Source organism: Myotis daubentonii, chromosome 18 (genome assembly GCF_963259705.1).
Source record: "Myotis daubentonii chromosome 18, mMyoDau2.1, whole genome shotgun sequence".
Taxonomy (NCBI): Eukaryota; Metazoa; Chordata; class Mammalia; order Chiroptera; family Vespertilionidae; genus Myotis; species Myotis daubentonii.
The window spans coordinates 20,160,854-20,183,101 of record NC_081857.1 but is presented as its reverse complement, the minus strand read 5'-3'; positions in this window follow the sequence as shown (position 1 = coordinate 20,183,101).

The following is a 22,248-nucleotide window of genomic DNA, read 5'->3' as shown; positions in this document are numbered from 1 at the left end:
TAACCAACCTAGAGGAAGCAGAGGCAATTCAGAAAGCAGAAAACAACCAAGAATAGATAATTAGTATCATTAGTATCTTCAGAGAGATAGAGGGAAGATTATATCCATGAAAATAGAGTAAAATGCAACAACAACAACAATAGGAACCATGAGAATAAGAAAAAGTGCTTTATTGTAAAAGTTTATTGTAAGTATACAATAAACTCAGTGGGAGATGTAAAAAAATTAAATTGGAGGGATCTCCCAATAGGTACAAAAAATGTGCAAAGTGGTGGATAAGATTTTAAAAGTCAGAGAATCAATGTAGGGTGTTATTTTTCTGACCGATTATAGTTACAAAAAGAAAAAGAAAATGGAAAAATGATAGGGAAGACATTTTCAAAAAAAGAATAATACAAGAAATTAAAGAACATAAAGTTGCAGACAAAGGCCCATCAGTTGCACAACATAATGAATTAAAAAAGACTCACACTAAAGTATATAATCATGGAAATTTAACATCCTAGGGATAAACAAAAGCTTCCAGGAGGGAAAATACGTTGCTGGCAAAGAAATGAGTAGAATAGCAGTAGACTTCCCAACATCAGCTCTAGAAGCTAGTAGACCAAAAAAAATTTTTTGAAGCAAAATTATTTCCATGTATTCCCAACAAAAGGTCCCCCTTAAATACAAGCTTAGAATACAGACATTTTCATATAAGATTTCAAAATACGTAATGCCCATGTACCCTTTCTCAGAAATTCTTAGAGAATATGCCCCAACAAAATGAGGTATAAATCAAGAAAGGGGAAGACATGAGATCCAGAAAATAGGAGCTGCAACAGAAGAGAAAGAGGAAGGAAATTCCTGGATGACGGTGAAGGGAGGTCCCCTGCCCTGTGGACAGGTTTGCAGCTGGTCAGGAGAGCAAGAGGCGCTGGAGGACAGGCTCCTGGAGGAAGGTCTCCAGAAAAGGGATACCTAGCAGGCTTCGAGAGGAATGGGAAATTACCTCCATCCCCCACACAGCTGTTTGACCACATGAACAATTTGTACAGTGAAGATGTTAATTAGCATAGGGGAATTTAGCCATAGATACAAAGGTAATTGGCAAAAGAAGAGCAGGAGGAGGGAGAGGAAGAAGCAGGCAATCATGAGCCACCTGGAAAAAAAAACAAAAGGTTGAAATGATATCCACCACTTGGCTCAGCATGAACAATCTTGCAGTGGTCGTAAGAATCTAAACACTGATGATTGTTTTTAATTCTCTGTTGAAGGAATTGAAAGCAAGAGAGAAAGAAAGGAGGATATAAGAGATCTTAAACCTCATCAATGGTAAAAGTATTGTCAAATTATTAATCTATTGACAGCAGTGAGAGAGCATATTATTTTAAAATATGGAAGTACATATCACTAGAAAGAGCTGAAAGACTGACGCAATTGCCCCTGGGGAGCAGGATGTGGGGGAGATGGGGAGGTGGGCAGGCGGTCCTGGACTGCTGTGTTGACAAGTGTTTTTAGCCCACTTGACTTGTTTCAAGAGAGCCCATGTCACTTTGACTAAAATGTAAATTAATTTACTATCAGAAATAAATAGTAGCCACCAAACAACCTAAGAATAACTATGCACCCACCAAGGTGAATAGTTGGAAAAATAGCAACTCACTTGGATGCATCACTTGTGCGTCTGAGATTTTATTAAGCAGTTACCAACCTGGAGTTCAGCTCCCTTCTGCACAGTCACCTGTGCACACAAACACTTGCCCATGTGCTCAGGCAACAGCTGCTTCTGCCAGTACATGTTTCAGGATAAAGGACAGTAACCGAGTTAGACAAAAATAGGTGTTTGTGTGAGCTGGGGATATTTTTACCCTCATCTTTAAGCCTACTATGTAAACATCTACTATGGCAGAGTCTAAATTTTGGACAATGTTGAAACTAACTAGTTCTCACACTCATTTCGAGAGGTCTAGACAAAGCTATAGAAAAACGGAATGAAATTTGCCAAGTTGCTGAGATTTACAGTATATCTTCCCAGCAAAAACTATCAGCTAGTTAGTCTGAATAAAACGTCCTACCTGGAGGCACTGGAATGCTTCATCCTAAAAGGTAAGTGGTAGAAAGGACCTCAAAACTCATCCAATCAAACTATCTCACACGACCCAGAGAGGCAAGGAGACCTGTCCAAAGCTCCCCAACGTACCTCCTCAGAACCAGATCTAGAATCCTGAATGGGACTCTGTACTGCTAACCTCAGAGATGAATCTGTAGCCTTCAGGTAAACAGAGATATAGATGTTATAGTGAGGTCTGAACACAGGGGTAAGTCTGAAACTTTCGATTCCTTCCACCACTCTACACTGCCTCGCAAAGCAACAACGAAAGGGGGGCTGTGAAATCCAACAAGTCAGAGGCTTACTCTGCCTGAGCTGCCAACCCGAAGGGTTTAGACAGTCCATGCATTCAACAGTGACTTACTGAGCAGTCACTGTGTCCTGAGGGACTTCCAAGTAGAGGTGTCTAGTGGACAGGTGGGTACTGGGGTCTGGGAAGAGAGATTTCAGTCATCGACATGTAAGTGGTGTTCGCTGTCATAGTGAGGAATGAGACTGCCCACGGAGAATGAGTACACTGAGAAGATACCCATGACAAAATCCTAAGGAAAGCCAGCCTCAGGACAAGAAAAGGAGAAGACAAGGAGCTCCTGGAGCCTATTCCTGTCTCTGAATAACTATCTTGAGCTGAGGTATGAGATTCTCATTGCTTATGTTCCTCTCATGTGTTACAGCATGTGTGGCCAATGCTTGGAGTGATAGAAGGAAGGAAGGGGGAGAATTTAAGGGTGAGCAAAGACATCTGAAGTTCATCTTGGAGAAGCTGGTGGGGAGGCTGGTTCTGGACTTCCTGCAGAAATGTAGGCTGCTGCCCACTCCGCCCCCACCCTAGCACTGCCGCCACTAGCACAGTTGCTGGCGGAACCTGGGGAGAACAGGTGTTTCCTGGAAGGGTCAGTAGAAGGCCACCCACCCCTCTGCTAAGTGGACTTAGTCCAGATCAGAGCCTGTGCTGCTCAGAGCCATGTGGTATAAAGGTTGGGCAAACATGCACTTTCTCTGCGCTGAGGGCAAAGACCAAGGAGACTGGGATATGACCATAAAGGTTATCATATGCTAAAAACAAAGGAAAGGAGGCAATGGCATCTACCTCTCGCCCAGTTAAGTGAATTTCTCAAAGAAATGGCATTTTGGAAGGGAGAGGGAAGAAATTCAAAGGAGGAAAGTGTTGAGCTGGCCTAGAAGGGGTGCTGGTTATTAGCTTTTGATTTGCCTAAGATCCAGAAAGTTTTATAAGCAAGGAGCTCCTGCCCTCTTCCCCTCCCCCCAGGCCTAAGTACACTAGGCCCTCCTTAGAGGCCCTTCCTGGCTGAGATGAGAGAGAGCTAGAAAACATGCAGTGAAGGAAGAGCCCAGGCTTTGGAGCTAGGCAGATTATTTAACTCTGACTTTAATAATTATTATTGAGTGACCTTTTGAGAGTATGTAAAGTCAAGGGGTCTCAGCTTCTTCATCTATAAAATGGGGATGATACATACCTCAAAGGGCTGAACAAGACAGCATTTCTAAAAAGGTACCAATAGGTAACAAGCAAGTGCTCCCTCACCTTCAACTTCCTCCTGCTCATCTCACCCTTGAGAGCCACCCTTGAGTAAAATAGCACTTTTTCTTGGCTTTCTCAAGCTCCTTGCAAATTAGATACACGGTCCAAAATTACCATGTCCTCATCATTTCCTCTGGACCATCAGTAGGTGGGATTCTATCATTGTCACCAAGCTGTTGTACCCTAGACTTTGCATGTTCATGGTCGTCTGTTATTTCTAAATCCCTGGATGCTTCAAGTGCCTCAGTTAAAGACAACCTGTTCCATCCCCTCTTTGCCCTGTCCCCTCATCACCCTCCCTCCCCAACACTCTCTCTCTCTCTCTCTCTCTCTCTCTCTCTCTCTCTCTCTCACACACACACACACACACACACACACACACACACACACACACACACAGTATGATTAAGCACTGCTACTGATCAGCATTGATGAGATTTCCCCCTTTCCCTTTTGTGACTCACCAGCCATGGGTACTGTCTTTTCTAATCTCTCTGGTACTTTTTCCCCTGAAGTTCATGCCCTCAAGCACCTCGGGCAACCTGGATAAATTTAGCTCTTCTCAGAAACCTTTGTTGACTTTGTTCCCTGACTGTTAAAGGTTTGGCTGCTCCCCAGAAAGAGTTTTTTTGGGCTGCCTCCCCTCGCTTGGAGGTCTCATCTGGTTCTGGTGACTGCTGTGCCACTTGCATAACTGGTCCTTTGAATCACCACAAGTCATGGCATTTACTTTCAGAATCAACCAGTTTGTGCTCCTGGGAGCTGAAATCCTTCATTCTAGCTTCTGACCCTTTGGAACTCCTTCCCTATTTTTCCCTTCTGCTGAACAGCCTGTGGCTGCACAAAGTGATCATGGTCACTTCCCCTTAGGACTAAGAAGGGAGTACGTGACAGTGACTGATAAGGCTTCTTAACTCTCTTCTCCAGGAGCAGAGCCTCAGATTCCACTACCAGGATCCAGCGCAGTGAAGCGCACTTAGAAGATGGCTTCTTTCATGCTTGCTCACTTGAATTGTTCTAACTAAACATGAGAGGCTAGTGTCAGACCCCCTTGCTCAGTACCTACATGAAAGTTTATTATGTGTTGAGACATGCTCATTTTCAAGGATCCCAAATAAGTCTCATGGATCATGCTGAGCCTGTTATCATTCTAATGCTTATTTAGTGTACCTTGACATCGACTATAGATAAATCAACCAATCAGCAAGCATTTAACAACCACCAACTTTGTGCAGCTGGCTACGGGCATTTCAGAAGTGATGACAAAGGGAAGATAAGTGACCCAGGAACAAGAGCATTTTAGGTAACGTGGGCAAAACATGAAGAAAATCCAACATGGCCTCTGCCCTCCTGGAGTTCACAGACTCCGTGGGCTTACAAAACTGACCCAATAACATGAGATAAGAACCAGGGCCAAGTTGTGAGAAAGACAAGGGAACATTCTGGCCAGGCTATAGGGAGGAGGACCTTGTGTTGACCTTGAAGGACGGGAAAGATTAATTGCTACAGAGGAAAGGGAAGGACTTAGGAGAAAAGGAGAGTGTGAACATAGGACACATAGACGAGAGGAGAGAACTAGCACAGATTATATATATATATATATAAATGTGTGTGTGTGTGTGACTTTGGGGGGGAGTATCTGTAAACAGCTCATCTTACTCCTGTGAAAGTCTGTGTAAGTGGAGGAGGGAACAAGCTGAGGATAGTCAGCATCTGCTGGGCCTTGAAGGTGAGGCTCAATCAACAACCCAGCTACAGACATCCCCTGCCCCCCAACAGCACAAGCAGGCTCCTGTTGGGGAGACTTTGTCTTTCTTCCTTAACTACTAGAACATAACTACTAGGTATGTTCTTATTCCAGTCCCATATTCACCTCCACCCCAATTTAGCCTCCCTTGCTTCACGGAAGATCGGGTTAAAAAGTGTCTGTAATCTACTCCAGGTCTGTGAGACTGTTTATGCAATGGCCCGCTGTGAGGGTCTCTAGCAGTGTCTGCAGCAGAGGCACTTGTGTGAGGACTCTACCTCGTGGTGGTAGTCAGGGCCACCAAAGGCTATAGTTCAAGAGGCAGTGAGATGAATGAACAGCTCTGCTGTGAGTAGATAAGAAGCCCACACACGCCTGATTGGCCATTGTCCTGGCATGTGAGTGGGACCAATGGCCCAGGGCTCACTGTTACCATCCTGGCTGATCTACAGAGAAGAAAGTCAGGTCTATTTTAAGAATCTGTTTGATTGGTCACATAGAGAAATTGCTACTCAAAAACAGGTATTTACTAAGAAAATAAAACTCCCTGAAAAACAAAAGGTTACTATCCCCAGTAACTCTTTAAACCAAAGCAAACATACAGGCAGGCCATGTTTGTTCTGCACAGTTCTTGCTTTTTGCCCTTGGTCATCTGATTCCCAAAGTTCCTGGTTAACTTCTTCCTCAGGATAAAGCTGACAAGGGGCAGCTGGGACTATCAAAGGACAAGGATCGCTAGAGGCAAGGGGGTTAAGGGCACACAGCAGTTCTCTTGTTAGATAATGGTTTTGTATTTGACTTCCTCCCTCCCCCTCCCACCCCCCCCACCCCCCGCCCCCGCACCTGGTCAAAGAGCTTGACCAGGCAACACCCAAAAGATTCTGGAAGGTTTAAGACCCTTTAACAGAAAAGTGTCCTCTCCACTTATATGTGAGGATTTTGTATTCAGGGATGGGACCACATCAAATGCGGTCTATAGGGAAATTGCTCAAACCATTAAGGCAACTCCAACAGCTTTAAAATCAACATCAGAGAGACTTCAAATATGCAGATTATGGTGCCGGTGCAGTGGTGGGCCTTACAGTGACAACGGTGTGACTCCAGCTTCTCCATGGATCTCCCCAAGCCTTCTTTACCTCTCACCTTCTAAGACAGTGGTTCTCAACCTTCTGGCCCTTTAAATACAGTTCCTCATGTTGTGACCCAACCATAAAATTATTTTCGTTGCTAATTCATAACTTTAATGTTGCTACTGTTATAAATCATAATGTAAATATCTGAGATGCAGGATGGTCTTAGGCGACCCCTGTGAAAGGGTCATTGGACCGCCAAAGGGGTCGCGACCCACAGGTTGAGAACCGCTGTTCTAAGACATACTACCACACTGAGCCATATCAAGTTAGGAAACCTTTATGTAACCTGAAATTTACAATCTTGCTTAGGGCACACTGTGATACATATATCCAACAAAGAAAATACTAGTAATATAAGGCAATATATAAATACTACATAAGTGGCATTTTTGAAAAAATGCAGGGTGTGCATGGGGACAGAGCAGTGTGGCCTAGAGCACAAAATGGAAAGACATTGCCTTTCATGGAAATGGAAGTTCCTAGCCTGCTTTCCAGTGATTGCCATAATCTGGCTTCAACCTGCCTCTTACAGCCCTACCTCCCAGGACTCTTCCTCTGTAATCAAACCAACCTGAACCCTCAGCTCACTTTGCTTCATGGCTGGTTTGTTTGTTTGTTTTTGGGGGTGGAGGATGGGGGGTGGGGTGGGAGGGTGTTTATTTGTTTGTTTTTACCGCTTAGCACAGTTCTTCCTTTCCTCTCTGCTTGTCCAATCGCTAACCAGGTTCAAGGTCTGGTTCACCTGTCTCCTGTTCCTTGACACTTTTCCAGCCCCTCCCCCAGCCCTCGGTGACCTCCCCTTGCTCTGTGTCCACCAGCATTTCACGTGCAGCACTTACTATCTGGACATTCATGCTTTCATCAGTTGTGGACAGCCGTTCGATGGCTCTGGGCTTGCTATCTCAGACTATTACCTAAGCTGCAAATTACCTACTTTCCCTTCAAAGTCCAAGACCCCCATCTCCCTCTCCTTCATGCAGGATGACATATTAGCCTCAACAGTCCTATTTATCCTTGGGTCTCCTATTTTTATGGAGCCTCCAGATGTAGATATGTAATAGATTTGGTTATTTTCTCCTGTTAATCTGTCTCATGTTAATTTGATAAGACTAACCAGAAGAACTTAAAAGGGTAGAAGGAAAAATATTTTTCTTTCCTTACTATGACTCCCTTGTTTTCTAAATGCCTGAGCCTGATAGTCAGCCTTTCTGGTACTCATCCTTGCTTCTGTCCCTTCACCTTTACCCTCAGTTTTTCTCTCACTTCTTTCCTCCTCCCAGTGGTCTCAGTTCCTGCATAGTCCACCTGCTGAACCTCAAAGTTGAAAACTTGGCCCCCAATGCCTTTTTCTAAGAATTCTCCCTTGCAGCTTGTGTCTAATTTCTTTGAGGTGGTCTCACAGCTGCTGTTGGCTGTACTTCCCACCTACACTCCACTCTTCTGTCTTGGGCTAGCCCAAAGACCCCAAAATAATGTCAAGAACTGTGTCTCTGAGGTACTAGACACATAGGCTCTGACCATGGCCTTTGGGGTTGTGGGGCCACCATCTCTACAGAAAGGGAGGAGCTTCAGTTCTAGAATACACACCAGATTAAGGGCAACCCAGCAAACCAGAAAAATCAACTGTGATGTGGGAGAATCATATCGGTACTCCCAGGAACATAGATAAAACTCCCTTGTCTGATCCATCTTTATTTTGGCAGAGTTCATGTTGAGTCATTTTTCTTGCTTGAGCATCAAAACATACACCCACATAGTTCTGAGCCCTGATCCCAGCTGTCAGGTAACTGGTTCACACTCCATTCCCGAGTAAGTTCTCCGGTCAAGGGGACTTGAAGTGGGGGAATAAGCAGCTATAAACAATCCCCTTGTAGCCGCCTTTTACTTCCACCCCAACCCAAGCCCACAAATACCACCTGGAGAGCCTCTCCTCACAGAGAGGGGTGTTTGATCCACCTGCCTTCCTGATAAACTTTCAGACAGAAGTCAGGTGTAGGGCTGGGGGAGAGGGGGATAGTGTTGAGTAGGGTTGTTAATGTCATCATTTCCGATTCAAAACCAATTCCTGGATAAATACACTGTCTTAGTCTTGGAAGACAAATATCTATTCGTTAAATGTCAATAATTGATTTGGAAGACTTTTTTAATGGACCAATACTAAAAAAAACACAAAACAATGTCAGTAGATGAGTGGATTAAAAAGCTGTAGTACATTTATACCATGGAATACTATGCATCAGTAGAAAAAAAGGATCGTCAGCCCTTTGAGACAGCATGCAGGGACCTGGAGAGTATCAGGCTCAGCCAAACAAGCCAGTCAGAGCAAGACAAGCCTCACAAGATCTCACTCATATGTGGAGTCTAATGAACAAAATAAACTGATGAGCAAAATAGATCCAGAGACACAGAAGCATGGACAGACTGCAGAATCTCAGAGGGGAGGTGGGGAAGGGTGGGTGGGTAGGAAGAGCTCAACCAAAGAACTTGTATGCATATATGCATAATCCATGGGCACAGACAATAGGGTGGTGAAGGCCTAGGGCAGGGGATAGGGGTGAGCTAGAAGGGTCAATGGTATGTGGGGGGGGGGGGCGGGGGGGATAATACGGACTTGTGTAATACTTTCAACAATAAAGATTTAATTTTTTAAAAAAACACGATAGATTAGCTTTGCCTGTTTTTGAATTTGATAACAATTGAATCATGTGGTATAAAAAAGAAAGAAAGAATGTGAATAGGGGAAAATAAAAGCAGGCTATCAATTGGTAGATACCATGTATTACAGGCAGAGATAGAGACAAAGGTAAGCATTGAACAGGGAGCAAAAACAAATACATCAAAATGCCAACTTTTTTCACCATGAGCAAATGTGACTCTAGTAATGGTAAATAAATGTTTTGTTTTTCAAGCATAGATTGCCTTGCCCTGCCTCTGTCGTATCAAGAAGCCCGGATGAAAGCCGAGTGACCTGAGTGCAAAGACCTGCAGATCTTCCTACCCTGTGGCCTGGCCCTCCTTCCTGTGGTCCAGCACTGTGTCCGGCGAAGGCCATTACCTTTATCTGAGGGCAAGGGTGAGATGAAAGCCCTACAGCAGAGGTAGCTCAGGCATTGAGGTCTGTAGGAGTCAAACTCAGAGGTAGTTTTAGAGGCCACCAATGACTCCACAGTTGCACCCCCAACCCACCCGCAAAACTTGCTCCAAAAAGATTCAATAGCAAAATGGAAAAGAGCGGAGGTCAGGAGTAGGAGAGGAATGAGGCAAAGGAGCCAAGAGGGGGATTTCTAATAAAGAACTGAAACTACCCTGTTCAGGAGCTGGCAGACGGCCCAGGACCTCTGAGGGTGGGAAGAGAAGGGCTGGGAGAAAACCAGGGAGAAGAGGCAAGGTTCAAGTCAGCTCAGGACACCCCCACCTCCTCCCTCTGGCTCCAGCCTCCTCTACTCATTGCCAGATCTTTTAAATTCCCTTTTGTGTTCTGTTATCTCTCTAGCTCCCAAACCTCCCCCCACCACCAACTTGATTCTATCATCCTTGAACAATCTGAACTTGTTTCTCCAGGGCCTGTAGCTCCTGCTGCAGGTGGTGACAGTCCCACCCCAGTTCTTACAGACGGAACTAGAACGAAAGGTCAGGGAGGAAGTAGAGGGTGGCTGGGGGTGGAGGAGAAAAGCATGGAGGAGACTTCACTTGGAGGAGACACTCAGAAGTGGAAAGAGGGCTTCTGAGAATGCCCAGCCCCAAGCTACCCTCATCCCCGTTACACTATTACTGTGGTCTGACTGCTGGGCTGCCCTTAGTGTTGAGTTCAAAGTAGGGGGAAGCAGAAGGGAGAAAAGAGCAGGCTCATAAGTGTGTGTGTGTGTGTGTAGGGGGGGGCGATTCCTACAGGGAGAATTACCCACCTCCACATTCACAGGACAGGGCCCTGCGGAAGTGGCAATAGGTAGACGTCTGTCCTTTAGATACTAACATATTGCTTGACAGTAGTTTAACATGCACACCTAAGAAATATGTGTGCATGTGTTTTGTTAGATTGAATTGTGACCAGTGTTCCCAGGATTAATCGGATAAACCCAGCTAATGAGTTCCCTAAGAGTTTTCACTCTTCTCTAACTTAAAGTTTTAATCTTCTTCTGCCTCCAGGAAAAAGAAGGAAAAAAAAAGAAAGAAAAAAACAACCATTAGGGCAGCGGTTCTCAACCTGTGGGTCGCGACCCCTTTGGCGGTTGAATGACCCTTTCACAGGGGTCGCCTAAGACCATCCTGCATATCAGATATTTACATTATGATTCATGACAGTAACAACATGACAGTTATGAAGTAGCAACGAAAAATAATTTTATGGTTGGGTCACAACGTGAGGAACTGTATTTAAAGGGCCAGAAGGTTGAGAACCACTGCATTAGGGCTTTCCCAATCCCCACAGTTATTTCCCTGCTCCACCCCACTTTGGCCCTCCAAATTCTCCATTTCCTCCCACCATACAAGCAGAAAGGCATGGTTTTCAGGTGGGCTGGTGAATGAGGAGACTTTCCTGTCAGCTCTTTGGCTCACATGACACAGGAGTCACAACTACAACTGACTGAGACCAGGTTCCAGCAAACTTCTGCCTTGTTTACTGACTTACTGCTTGTGTCAAGGTGGTTCTGGGAAAATTGCTGTCACCTCCGAGGCCCAAGGCACAATCTCTGGCTGCTGAAACTGCCAGCATCCTGGATTACCACTCCTTCCCTAACCCCAGCCTCCCATCCTTGGCTCCCTACTAGGAACTGGATGGCTTAGGGGACTTCTCTTGACGTTATCTCCTAATTTGAACAAGGTAATGAAGAGCAGTTGACAACTGTAGAAACCATTTATTTTCAGTAAATTTCAAGGGGAAAGTGGAAGCAAATAAACAACCATTCAGTAAAAAAGCATTTAATGCACACTGAACAAAGTTATCCAGATTAGTCCTGACCAATAGAAATATAATGTGAGCCATGTATGTAATCTAAAAGTTCTAGTACCCACATTAAAAAAGTCATTTTAAAAATGTGATATTCATTTTTATAACCCATTTTATTTAACCAAATACATCCAAAATATTATCATTTCAACATGTAAGCAGTATAAATTTATGAATATCATATATTTATACTAAATCTTCATAATCCGGTGTCTATCTTATACTTAAAGCACATCTCAATTCAGACAAGCTTCATTTCATGTTCTCAACAGCCATATGTGGATCTAGTGGCTACCATACTGGACAGCACAGATCTAGACAGAAATAAATGCCTCGTCACCACACTATCAGGGGAGTTAGAAAATAAATAAGTAAAGAGATGAATAAAGAAGATGATTCTAGATTATGATAAGTGCTAGAAGTGATATACAGTGATGAGACAGCAACTGAGGGGTAGGGACGGGGAGTGTTACTACTTCAGATGAGAAAACCACGTGGGGCCTCTCACAGGAGAGAGCATTGGAGTGGGTACCTACAACATGGAGATGGATCAGGTGGGTGAAGAAGTAGGATAGAGACTTCCAGGCAGTCAGAAGAGCAGCGGCCCTGAGGCATCCAAATGCCTGGCTGAGAATGTTCTCCTGTGTGACTGGAGAACAGTGCCCATGGAGGGGAGTGAAATGAGAAGACACCGAAGAAATGAACAGGAACCAGAGCACCTGGGGCTTGTAGGCCTTGCAAACGAGCTCCATGTAATTCTAGGAACAAGGGGATCTGGTGAAGGCATTTGAGCATAAATAAGATGTAATCTAATTTACAATTACAAAGGATTTCTCTATCTTTTGCACGGAGAAAGAATTAGAAAGCAGGAAGAGAAGATGCACAAAAACCTAGTGGGAGGAGGTAATTGAGCTGAGTAGGTGAGGGATGGCAGAGGCTTGTCTAGGGTGATGATGGTGAAGGTAAACAGATGTGACTTCAGAGATGCTTTGAAGGTGGCCCTGACACACTTAATAATGGGGGTACGAAGGAGAGAAGAATCAAGAATGTCACCCACAATTTTGACTTGAGCACATGGCTCCCTTCCCTGTTCTCTCCACCTAGTCCCAAATTCAATAAAGCATATCCCAAGAACCTCTAGTCTCCCTGAAACTGAAACTTTAGCCAAAAAAACACCTTTTCTAGGCATTGGACAGGAATTTGTCTCCGGAGTTTGAAGCCAGAAGAGGGGTCCCCCCTCTCTGTTCACCTGTGCTTCTGCACTCCTGAAATCTGTAAGGAATCCACCAGCTCCCAAATCAGGACTCCATTCTGTAGACCAGGGGTCCTCAAACTTTTTAAACAAGGGGCCAGTTCATTGTCCCTCAGACCGTTGGAGGGCCGGACTATAGTTTAAAAAAAAAACTATGAACAAATTCCTATGCACACTACACATATCTTATTTTGAAGTAAAAAAACAAAATGGGAATAAATACAATGTTTGTATTTACATGTGGCCCGCAGGCCGTAGTTTGAGGACCCCTGCGACGGTGTCTACGCTTTGGGGTCAAAGAAGTGTTGAGAAGATAACCTTGATCAAATCACTCACAGCACAGCAAAGGCCAGCCAGCCTAAATTGGCATGTGCATTTGTCTTACTGATTAAAGAAAGGGTAGACATGTATTCTAGGGGTGTCAACCAACAATGCATTCAAAATTAAAAGTCACAAAGGCAAGTCTATGTGCACCACACTAAAAAACAACTGTAATAACCAAAGTTACTGGTCTGATTTAAGACATAAATAAGATCCTAAGGAATGAATTTTCTAACAGCACTTCCTTATTTACTCTAGGCAAAGGTGGAGCCTTAGCACACTTGATACAAAGACTAGGTTGTATATGAAAATTGACATAAGCATTTAAATCAAGTCATGACTTGAAAACTAAGGGAGGGTTTGGTTGTGTGGGGGGTGCTGGGGGGGCATCAAGAGAGTGAGGGGTATGACAGTGACCTCAGGTAACAGGTAGAACATACAAAAACAGGGTGAACTGGTTGACAGCAAATGCCTGACCCCTACCCTTTCTTCCTGGGCCAAGGGTGATAAAAGGCATGCTACATAGCAACTACACCAGAATAGAATTAATAACATTTCTGCTGTTCAGAAATAAGTATCCCCAACAGATGACATTTCCCAGGAGAATTGAACCTGGAGCCTAACAGGCCTGAGCTTACATCGTGGAATTGGCCGAGTTACAGTAACTGTGAAGGAAGAGTCCCCTATTCAGTTTGGCTGTCAGTCTGTCCTTATGCAAGTCAGCCCCCTCCCTGCTGCCCCCCAGCCAAGGGACCAACACTGCATGGGCTTAGGAGATGTGAGGACACAGTGCCTAATGTAGTTCGGTCTGTGCGTGAAACCTTCTTGGCAGTGGGCATGGCTCTCCAGAAACAGTAGCTCTCAGGGAAAAAAGCCTGACTTTCTCTCTCGTTGAGGCCCATTTCCTTTCCTGACACTTTCCCATGCCCTTGCTGGGGGACTGAAGAGGGCAAGATTCTCTAAAGGAGACTCCAAACACTAACTCATTTCCACGGCTAGAATACCATGACCTGAAGCGCATCCCTAAAAAGCCTCTCAGAGAAAGGGGCTGTCACCTCCCTACCAGATCCAATATGTGAATGGATGTACGGGAGAGATGGAGGGGAAGATGGAGGTAGAAGAAAGGTAATGGGAAAGAGAAGCCATCAGCTGAGTTCAAACTAACTGAGACCCCCTTTGAACAACCAACGGAGCTTCAGATACTGACCTGGCACCTTAATCGCACATCATCATTAACCTTTCATTCGTCACCCTCCATTCGACGGCCCCAAATCTTTTTTAAATTTATTTAATTTACTTGTGTTTGTGTGGTCACTTCAAAGTGTTACAACCATGCACTCGTGCCAGTCTGGTTTTCTTTAAGTCGGAACTGGCCTTTCAGCTGATGGTGTGCCACTTACTCTAGAATCAGTAAGGACTGAAAATTCTAATCACCTGATCCCACAGCCTTCTGATAACATTGTGTGCACATGCATGTGTAACCTGAGCAAGGCCAGTGGATCTAATCTAGTGCCTGGAGGGCAGAGACCCAGAAATCAGGTGTCCTAGACTCAAATTTCAGCTTTGCCACCGAGTTGTAAGACTTTCAGCAGGTCACTCCTTCTATGGACTGCCCACGTCCATAGGTAAATTTAGAACAACGCCAGCTCAGAAGTAGTAACAATTCTGTTGTACAATGTCTCATTGTTCTGTGAGTCTGTTAAGGATTAGAGATGGAGGGAGGATGTAAATCACTAGCATTTTTAAACAATAGATGTGCACATATGAGAAGTCCACTCGGCAAGAACAAAAACCTGATCTGAGATAAAATTCTGAACAATATCCTCATTATGAGAACCCACAGATTTTAAAAATTCACCAGAGCTTTTTGGTGGTTTGTCTTTCTGGGATTTTCTGATCATACAGTCGACACAAGAAGCAGCTGGAATCAGCGGGGAGATTCTACAAGGGGGAAGGTACATTGCTGATCCTGGCCAAACAGGCTTGCCTTTTATTTCTAGAGCTCAAACTACCCTGCCTGCCTGAGAGGTGGGGAGGAAGGGTTCATCTAATCAACAACCCTATCAAAGTGGAGGGGGTGGTCACAGGACTTAGGGACTTAATTACATATCTTCAAATTACAATTGAGAGTTACACGGAGTCTGGTTCTAAAGGGGTTTGACTTCCTCAGGAGGGGCAAGTTCAAATATAAAGTCCACAAAGAAATGCAAAGTCTAGTTAGACCAGTAGTTTTTAACCTGTTTTTCGCTTCTTTTAGTCTGTCATAGGGGTGATTTCATGTGTTGTTGTTTATCATTTGCCTCTTCACTTGGGAAGTGAGGGTGGGGATCATGTCTATTTTATTTCTATTATATTCTCTGGGCCTAGTAGAGGATTTTTAAAATATTTGCTGTGAATATTTGAGTGAATCAGGAATGAATAATTTAGTCATTATTTTAGGTCCTGGACGCCCTTTTAAAAATTGGGTAAAAAAGTCTCTCTCCATTTAAAAATTTAAAAAAAGATATTCAAAGGATATTCATGCTTCACCTGTGATAGTTGGTATCCCTCAAAAGCACATAAAATCTCTACTGTCATTGCAGTCTCCAGAGGAGCAGTTCCGAAGATTGGGACTAGGGTCTTCTAATCCCGGACTAAGGTGTCTGAATTTAGCCCCTGGAAACGCCTGAAGGATTCTTCTTTGGACACATGCCCAGTAAAAGAAGACCCTCTCAACTTGTGACTCAGAAAACTTGAGTTGGAACCCAGCTCTTGCCTCTTCCTAGTTGTAGTGTCACAGCCAGATGCCGGACCTCTCTGGGCCTTTGTGAATCAAGAGGTCTGACCTAGCCCAAATGTTCCATAATACAATAGATAACCAGGCCAGCAAAGCAACTGGCAGAACTTTAAAGGCAACCAGATGTTGCTGTGTAGTTTATGTGTGTAGTCTGTCTCATAGCGGTGCTCACTTATTGAGAAAAGAGAGTACAATTTATGCTGAAGCAAGAGATATTCTGAGCAAGACATCAGGAAAAACTCTGAACTATAAAAGGACTAAAAGACACAAGTCAGGAATATGGGTGGTGGTGGCATCTCCCTCTGAAGGCATATCGGATATTCAACTCTCAGATGATTTATTCACAGTATTACCTCAAAAGGAGTCATCAAATCAGACTGCCTCCAAAATCCATCACTATTTTCATTCTAGAAAAAACCCTAGGATGACCTTTGCCACAAATAAGGTCTTAAGTGCGAGATTCCTGACCATTTATTCTAATCCTTTGGAACAGAATATTGGTCCCCTTGAGGTGTTTTATTTTTTCTGGTCAGCTCTTTAACACAAAGAAGCCTGAAAAAGCACCTACCAGGCAGTTCTTCTCATTGCCATCTCTTGTTTAATCCTAGAGAAGTCTGCAGGCATGCTTTTTCATATCAATTTTATAGATAAGAAAACTAAGACATATTAGTTTCATGTATATGACACAGTGATTAGACATTTATATAACTTGCAGTGATCATCCCAATAAATCTAATATAAACTGTAATTTTAAAATAAAATATATTTTAATATATAAATAATAATAATAATAAAGACAACTGACACAGAGAAACAAAGTAACTTGCTGCCATGTAACTAGGAAATGTTGTAGAATTTAAATCTAGGTCTATCTGACTTGGAAGTATTTTTCACAACACCTGGCCGGGGAGAAACGAAGTGGTGGTTGGGCAACTGAAGGGTTTCCAGGTAGTGCTGTATGCAAAGCGATTGACTCATTCTGCTCACTGAGGGCTAAGGTGGACTCCATATCTGGAAGGTCTTTGCTTAATCTTTCCCCCGAGTTACTATCTCTGAGTATCTTCCTTAAAACAGTAGACTTTTAGACTCCAGCACTCCTTAAAATCCAAACATTTGAAAAAACAAAGAGATAATGAATTTGGGAAGAGATGCTCAACCTCATGACATATCAGGGAAATGCAAATTGAAATCATGGTGAGAGAGCACTTCACACCACTACAAAGGCCAAAGTTAAAAAGTCTGACAATGCCCCAGGTGAAGCAAGGATATTGAACAAAGGGAGCATGTGTACACCAATGAAAATAATATTTGTACCAACATTTTGGAAAACAATAGGACTTACCTTGCATGCTGAACATGCCTATAACCTCTGACTCAGCAACTGATAACTAGGATATGGTCCATATATTCTCTTGCATGTATCAATCATTTAATAAAAATATTTTAAAATAAACTAGAATATACTATAATCTATGATCTATGTATCACAGACACTGAGACACTGTGGGACTGAGGGGTGTCCCCAGATGAGAGGAGTCAGCCATAGAACAGAGCAACACAAACGGCCTACAGAGGGACTAAACTCACCAACTTGCTCTCATTTGTTATGAATATGGATGCCAGATAAGATGCGATATCCAGTAAATCTGAATTTCAGATAAAGCAAAGAATAGATTTTTAGTGTTAAGATTGTTCCATGTAATATTTGGGGTGTACTTTTATTGTAAGAATTTAAACATAAAATTATTTATCTGAAATTCAAAAATACTTGGTACTCTCTATTTTTATTTGCTAAATATAGCAATCCTAATAATAAAACTCTTATTATTTGTAAGTTAAATGTGTTTTGATCCTTAAATAAAAACTAATTATTTAGCACATAAAAGAGAATAATTTCATATAGTAGGACTTTCTTGCCAATAGGGAGTAGAATAGTACTGTTAAGAGTTTGACATGTGAAATCAGGCAAACTTGGTCTGAGCCCTAGCTCTGCCACTTGCTAAATTTGGGCTAGAGTAACTTATTCACTCTTTTTATGCATTGGTCTTTTGATCTGTAAAATGAAGTGCCCACCTCATTTGGGCTGTTGTATTAAATGAGGTAAAATGCACTGTAGGTACTCAGCACTGTGCCAGACACAGTATCGTGTGCCACCAATAATATGACTCACTCTTACCCATACAATTGGTTCCCTTAAAACTGAACACTAGAATAGATTGATAGCATCTGGGTGGCCGAGACACCATCCTCATTTCAGGATAGAAAAAAGTCAGAGGCGGGAGCTCCCTCCTTCCTAATTCACTCGTTGTCCGGGAGCAAAAAAAGCAAGAGAAAGGACTGGATGACCTCCACCGTCCTCCCAACCCTGGCATTTGGTGGCCTTTATGTCCTTAGCAATCTCAGGGTCCTGATGATCGCTGATGCTTGTGGCTGTAACTGAGAAACGCGCCCAGTTGTGTTCTATCCAGTGTGAGTCCGTGCAGTCATGGGAATTCGCTCTGAGGCTGTAAGCCACATATTCTTACCCCTACTGTGGAAATACACTTTCCCGTGCTTTTTAACTCTTATTCATAGCTCAGGGTATTACTCTGGATCCAGAGAAAACAACATACCTGATCATATGAGAACCTGGACAAGATTTTAGAGACCCCAACAGCAACTCTCTATCACTAGCAGAACTCTGTCTCCAGGATCCCTTCCCTCTTCTTGCTTTTATCCTCTCCATCCTCTGTCTCTATACTCTACATTACAAATTATTTTTACTGGTGTAGTCACAGGTTTAATCAACGGTCAATTCCTGTCATTACATTTTTAATTTTAAGAATGTGGTTAACAAATAACTGATACTTGATAACATTGCCAATCATAAAGCAAGTCCATATAGTAGAATATCTCTCTGTCACAAGGTTAAGGAAAAAATTATCTAGAAGAGACATGGCCATGCTCTGCATCAGTGGCTCCATCGCATCAAGTGACATTGCACTATGAAGAGAGAAATACCCCTTGAAAAAGGAATGAGCTGAGTAGAGTTGATTCAGCTACAAGCCCTGACTTACATCCTTTGTAGGAGACAACTTTTCACAGCATGGCTGAGGCCCAGAATGTGAACTCGGCCATCATCTCATGAAAGATGCAGTTACCCAGGTGACATCAGAGTCCTGGTGGGTTTCCCTGAGCCTGAAGTATCCCACACCTTGCTCAGTTTCCCTCTCCCTCAAGGCCTCAGACATTACAATTTTGGCAAACTAATTTTGACCGAGAGCCCAGAAGGCATCAAGCATGTTTTCAATACTTTTAGTTTTAGGACAAGCAGCCTTTCTTTGCAGGCTGGCCATCTCATCCTTACCTCAACCCACCCAGTGGGCCTGCAAATATAACCAAGCCAGAGGATACTAGCTTAAAGGTTCCAAAAAGTATCATGTCATGCTATGCTTCAGAGAGAGCTCCAGCGGGACTTGTGAAATTACATGAACACTGCTCCCACTTCTAGCCTGGAGTCACAGAAAGAGACAGGGCTGTGATTAAGAGTTCTGTGCAAGACCTTAGCCTTTGGGCCGCCATCTTCAAGTGGGTGGATCAGAACAATCCCTGAGGTCCCTCCTTATTCTATGACTTGTACTGCGTCATAGAAAAGGAAGCTCTCCCCTTACTCCCAGATGTATTCTGATGGCTTTCTATTGTTACCTCTCTCAAATGAGTAATATTTTGTTAGCCTTTCCCTTTTCATTGAGAGAAAGGAAAGAAGGGAAGGAGGGAGGAGAGAGCAAAGCTTTTGGAAACAATATAAAAAAACAAAGCCATGCTTTTTGGAGTTGGTTGGTTGCTGGTGTCTCCTCTGCAATGCAGTGATTATATACTAGTATACCTGGCATTCCATCCCGGGGCCATGACTCTCTGAAGTCGCCTGGTTATCAGATCCAACTTTATTCAAAGTGAAATGTGGGACCCAGACAACTTGCCAGGAGGCATCAGAAGTCTCCAATGGGTCTGGATTCAAGACACAAGTTTCCCTGCTGCTGCTCCTCTCAGCCTCTGCTTCCTTATTTTTAAAAAAACACCATTATTGGAGTTTTGCTAGAATGATATGGTCCATTAGCCCCAAATGGGTGTTTTGTTAAACACAGGAATATTTTAGGGTTACCCCTCTTCCACCAATAGTCAGAAATGGACAGCAGGTTTTGCTGAGGGGTTTGGGGAAGGGCTTCCCACTTGTTGCCATCACCACAGTTCCACAAATTGTCCCCACACTGCAGTGACTATAGCGGTGTTAATCATTACTGGAAAATGAAGACCAAATCACTTAGCCATGGGATATAGGCCACCAGGGGCGCAACATTCACATCCACCGAGTTCAAAAGGATTTCCAGAGGAAAATTCCACTGGACATTCCCTAGGCCAGCACTTTCCTGGCTGCCTATCACCTGCCCCCAGCGCTTCCTCCTCCTCTTCCACCCACCCTAACTGCCCCATTAAAGAGCAGCCCCCTACCCCACCCAGGTGGCAACTAAGGTCATACCTCTGGCCAGCTTCAAAGGGAAGAGAACTGGAAAGGTCTGGATCCCTCCTCTCCTGCCTATCTCGGATTGAGGCCCGAGGCTAGTGTGCCTGTGAATCAGATTGTTCTTATATGCCCGCATGAAGTTTCCATCCTGGAAAAAAAATCCCTCCCTTTGAAGAGAGAAAGCATCCAAAAGCAGTGCTTTTCTAAATAGGCGCCACAGACTATTATAAGCAGAGCATTCTTTACCAAAGACTGAGCTTAATCTTAAACGATTTCTTGACTACAAGATCTCTCAGATGTGCGCTGTGAGTCTCTGCAAAGGGATGTGGCTTCTTTCCGCATCCTCTCATTTCATCTGACTACGGAACTCCTTTGTTGGGATGCGACTCTACAGAACAAATATTCTTCAGAATACACTTTGGGGAAAACTATCTTTGGATAAAGATAATAATTTTTTCTTTTCCCCCACTTTTTAAACCTCTGGTTTAGATCTTTGGGGATTGTTGAAGCCAGAATTGATGTAAAACACAGGCCACCACTGCAGCTCATGAATATGATGGATGTTCAATTTGGGGCCTAAGAACCATTATTTAACTCTGCTTATTCTGGCAGTTGAGGAAGGAAAGATCTGTCTGTCCACCGTGGCTTCCTCATTGGAAAAGCAGCCTTTTATCTCAGAAGCCCAGGATCTCTGACTAAAAACAAAACAAAACTGACCATTGTCCTAGAGTCCTTACCTTTTCCACAGTATCTTTAAGGTCAATCATCTTCACTTCTGCTCTTTCTCAACTTGATCGCCCTATCAGACTCCTCCTCCCTGTGAGTGGTCAACAACGTACTTCAATGGGGTACAAATCTTGTGCAGTGTCCCTTAAATTACGGTCCCTGGGCTAGCAGTATTAACAGCGCTGGAGAAGTTATTACAAATGCCTCTGCCTAGACATTCAAAATCAGGAAATCTGGTAGTGAACCTTGAACCATCTTGATTTAAAAAGCCTTCCAGCTGATTCCCTTACATGGTGAAGTTTAAGAACTCCTGTCTTGAGGAATCCTCTTTTACATTTTCATTCATTCATTCTACAAATACTTGCTGATGGATGAGGCTAAAGTAGGGTCAAAATAGAAAAGGTCCTTAACCAGAAGGAACTTAACATTAATGGGGGAGCCAGCAATAATCAAGTGAACAAAATAATTAAAGACTGTTGTAAGTGCGAAGAAGGAAATGAATAGGTGGTGAACAAAATAAATGAGGGGAACGACTTAGGTCCACAAAGACTTTTCTGAATTGGTGACATCTGAGCTGAGACCTGAAGAATGAAAAGGAGTCATCCTTTAAGGGGGCAGAAGAAGACTATTCAGACAACATGGACTGTCAAAGCCTTTGAGGAGAGAAAGAGCCTGGGGTATCAGAGGACGAGAAAGAGGGCCCAGAGGTAGAAATCTATTGGGTTATTGGCACCGTGGGCAGCAGACAGATTGCAGTGAGACTTTATTCTGACAGCAATGGGAGCTCATGAAGCAACACGTGTAGGCTGGTTTCTGCTTAAAACAGACAAAATAACCAAAACATAACATTTAATTTCAGATTGGTTTCTTTTGGAAGAAACTATCTGCCTTAGGGTTTTTTGTGTGTTTTTTGTGTGTGGTTTTTAGAGCAAGAGGAAGGGAGGGGGGTGGGAGCGGAAGGGGAGAGAAAAGAGGAGAGGAGAAGAGAGGAGAGGAGAGGAGAGGAGAGGGGAGGGGAGGGGAGGGGAGGGGAGGGGAGGAGAGGAGAGGAGAGGGGAGGGGAGGAGAGGAGAGGAGAGGAGGAAGGAGAAGGAGATGGGGAGGGAGAGGGGAAGAGGGGAGGGGAGAGGGAGACAGGGAGACAGGAAGAGAGGGAGAGGAGAGAAGCATCGATGTGAGAAAAATATCAATCTGTTGCCTCCCACATGC